Below are 3,971 nucleotides of genomic sequence, written 5' to 3' on the forward strand. Positions count from 1 at the left end.
AAGCCCCACCCTGGTGCGCACTTTCGCAATCCTCTGCCCCCAGTTGATGCCCTCGCTACCTGTCACTTCAAAATCCACCCCCAAGACCCTCATAGGCCCCGAGCAGAGCGGGAGGCCACTGAGGCCTTCCTCTCTCCCAGCCCACGGTCCAAAAAACTTAACTGAGGATTTCCCCAGGTTGACCCTAGCCCCCGATGCCTGTCCGAACTCCCCCAGAACCTCCACCACCCTGGCGACACTCCCCTCGGACGTCAGAAACAAAGTCATGTCATCTGCATACTGTGAGATCTTGACTTCAGAGGAGCCCCCGCCAGGGGGTCTGAGGCCCTTAATACGTATGTCTGCCCGGATAGCTGCTGCCAGAGGTTCCATGTACAACACAAAGAGCAATGGAGACAACGGGCATCCTTGACGTACCCCAGTCTGCTGAGGAACCACCTCCCCTACATGCCCATTTACTAAAACCCTACTTCCCACTGCCGTATATAGAATCCCCACCCACCTCAAAAACCCAGCCCCAAAACCCATCCTTTCCAGAACTGAAAAGAGAAACCCATGGTGCACTTTATCAAAAGCTTTTTCCATGTCTAATCCCACCAACATGAGGTGCACCCGTCTGTCTTGGGCCCAAGCAATACAGTCTCTCACCAAACTCAGGTTCCAATGTATGGACCTCCCCTCCACCCCACAAGTCTGGTCCTCATGTATGACATGGGGCAGAACCTTCCTTAGACGGCCCGCTAGGACACGGGCTACCACTTTATAGTCTGCACACAAAAGCGTAATGGGCCTGTAATTCCCCAGGTTGTCCCTCTCCCCTTTCTTGTAAAGCAGCGTCAAGACCCCCTCCCTCATTGAAGACCCCAGGAGCCCTGAGTCATACACCGCTTTAATTACTAAAAAAAAATCTCTCCCCAAAATCTCCCAGAAGGTGACATAAAACTCCCGTGGAAGCCCATCGTAGCCTGGTACCTTGTTGGCTGGTAAACCCCGCAATGCAGCCTCAACTTCCTTAAGCTCGAAAGGGCGATCGAGATCAGAGGCTGCATCCGGGGGAACCTTTTTCCTCAAAAACCCCAGAAAGACACTTTCTTTCGAACCGTCTATTTCCTTCTCCCCAAAGGATTCTTGGTAGAAAGAGGACGCTGCTTCCACCATCCCCTTTGGATCAGAAACTATTCCCCCCCCTTCTGTTCGCAACTGGGCAATAACTGCTTTGGCCCGGGCAGCTTTAATCTGTTTAAAAAAATATGAGCTGCTGGCCTCACCAAACTCAAACTTGTCCCTTTGACATCTAAATAGAAAATCCCTGGCCTTCCCCTGAAAATACATCCCCAACCTACTTTTTAAACCCTCCATCCTCTCCACATCCCTCCCCTCACCCTTATTCTCAGCTGACACCAAGGCAGTCAGCTCCCCCTGAAGCCGCTGAAAAACCTTCCTGTCTGCTCGGGCCTTAGTCACACAGTGTGAAATGGCCAGGGTGCGCACATTGCGCTTCACACACTCCCACCATTCAACTAGGGAACCAAAAAAAGGTTTGAGATCCCCCCATATCTCGTAATGAGATTTAAAAGCCTCCCTAAAAGAAAGATCGGCCAAAATTTTGGAGTTTAATTTCCAAAAGCCTCTGCCGAATATCGGTACATCTAACGAGAACACTACCTGAACTTGGCAATGGTCGGAAAACCAAACCGGAGACACAGTGACTTTTGAGACTGGCACAGGAACTGGCAAAAAAATAAAATCTATACGACTACGGGAACCCCTTGAGTTTGCCCATGTCATACCCTCCCCGTTAGGGTCGCAGACTCTGAAAGAGTCCCTCAAAGAAAAGTCTTTAACTACTGAAACCAAATAGGGTAGGCTAAAATCCCCAGTGCCTTCAAAAGAGACATTGAAATCCCCGCCCAAAACCACAGATCGATTAGTAACACAAATATCTGGCAGAGCCAAAAAAAGATCTTTTCTACCTCTTGGTTCAGCAGGAGCATAAATGTTAATAAAACGAAACTTTGCCCCCCTCCAGTCTGCATCTACCACTAAAATTCTCCCCTCTATGACCGAAAAAGAACCCACCACGCAAAAATCCCTATCCCCAAACAAAATCCCCACCCCAGAGGAGTGCACCCCTCCTATCCCCCATCTGGACTCTCCTTTCTCCCACCCCCTTGTAAACACAGAAACATCCCCCATGTCCCTTAAATGAACCTCTTGTAAAAAACAAACCTGTAAGGGGACACTTGAAAGGTACTGAAACACCCCTCCTCTCTTCCCCTTATCCCTTAATCCCCTTACATTCACTGTTACAATTGTAAAGGAAACCATACCAATGAATAAGAAAATAAATAAGACCACCCATCGTCTCTATACTGTCTGTCAGATAGGAGCCTCCCCCATCCCGAAGTCACTCACCCCTTCCAGGTATAGGTCACTGTTCGGCGTACCTGGTGCCACGAATGAGCGTTCAGGGCTGGAAGAGTCCTCACCGGTTAATACCAGTCCACAGACCTGTGAAGCTTCCCCAGGACTGGAAGAGTAGTCTCCCCTGGACCGTACCTGTGCACAGTCCATTGAACCCTCTTCCGGATTGGTATCCATCTCCAAAATTCCTGTCCCAGGAAGCTCAGGAGCCAAAAAGGCCCCGTGGACCTGCTCCCCCGGCCCCCCCACCAAGGTTTCAGAGCCCGCCACCGCAGGATCCTTTGAAACCGCTGGATCCTTGTTCTCCTCCCCCTCATCTGACCCTTCATCCCCGGTATCCGGGTTCAGCACTAAGAACCGGTTGGAGATGGTCACCCCCGGCTTCTTATGCCCTTCCACCGCCTCCCGGTCAGTAACCCTCCTCTTCTTTCTTTTCCCCTTGTACACCTTCCTGGACTCTCCTTTATCTGAAGACGCCGATCCAGTCGACCCATCCGCCGAAGACGACCTCATCTTCCGAGTAGGGGTTCGGGTGGCCGAGTCGTCTGACATCTCACCCATCAGACTGTCCTCCCAGGCCCCCGTCAGCAGCTCTATTTCCTCCTCAGTACCGTCCGGACGGACCTCCTTTACTCCACTTCCCCCGGGGGATTTTGCCACCTCCTCTGCCGCCGCTCTAATTTCCTCAAGAACCTCCTCTATTTGCCTGAGGGGAGGTCCCGCCGGGCCCTCCTCAGGGCCGTTGCCTGCTGCCTCCGCATAGGTCCGTTGTCTAAAGGGACAGTCTTTAAACAAATGGCCCTGCTTCCCACAGCCATTGCAGACTCGATCCTCTCTGCAGTTGGCTGCCCCGTGACCTGGTTTCCCGCAATTCCTGCACTTCAACAGGTTGCACCCCGTGGCCACATGACCGAAACTACGGCAGTTTCTACAAAAACTTGGCTGGCCTGAATAAAACAGGTACCCCCGGTCCGCTCCAATGGAGAAATAGGCTGGTGGGTGAACCAACTTATCAGCTCCTTCCGGGTCCCTATTCAGCGTGACACGGAACTGTCTCCTCCCTGACCAGATGCCATACCCGTCCCGCAGGTACCGCACCCCAGGACTCACTTTCCCAAACCGGCCTAGGAACGCCCCAATGCTGTCGTCCCCCACATAGGGATTGTAAACATGTACAGTGATGATTTTTAAGTCCAACCGGCACAATGGGAAAACCAGGAAGTTTGCGAACGGCTCACTGGCTGCCTTCTCTTTGCAGGTGTCCATACATCTCCTGTACAAGGCCTCACTGTTTAGGGACAAGTCATAGCCCTCCGCCGCCATGTTCCGCTGCAAGCAGTAAACGTGCCCTGGGTCCACCCTTAACCCTTCAATGATCACCGTCCTGATGAACCATTCTCTGTTCCCAATTTGCTGGCCCTTGTTCTTCCAAACGAATTGCAACGTATTGCGCAGTCCAGCCCCTCTGGCTGACTGTTGATCCTGCCCTCCGGCCATCGGCTTTTAACTAAGGGGTTACGGCACCTCAGTACCCAACTTGAACTTAG

Source organism: Oncorhynchus keta, unplaced genomic scaffold (assembly GCF_023373465.1).
Source record: "Oncorhynchus keta strain PuntledgeMale-10-30-2019 unplaced genomic scaffold, Oket_V2 Un_contig_21508_pilon_pilon, whole genome shotgun sequence".
Taxonomy (NCBI): Eukaryota; Metazoa; Chordata; class Actinopteri; order Salmoniformes; family Salmonidae; genus Oncorhynchus; species Oncorhynchus keta.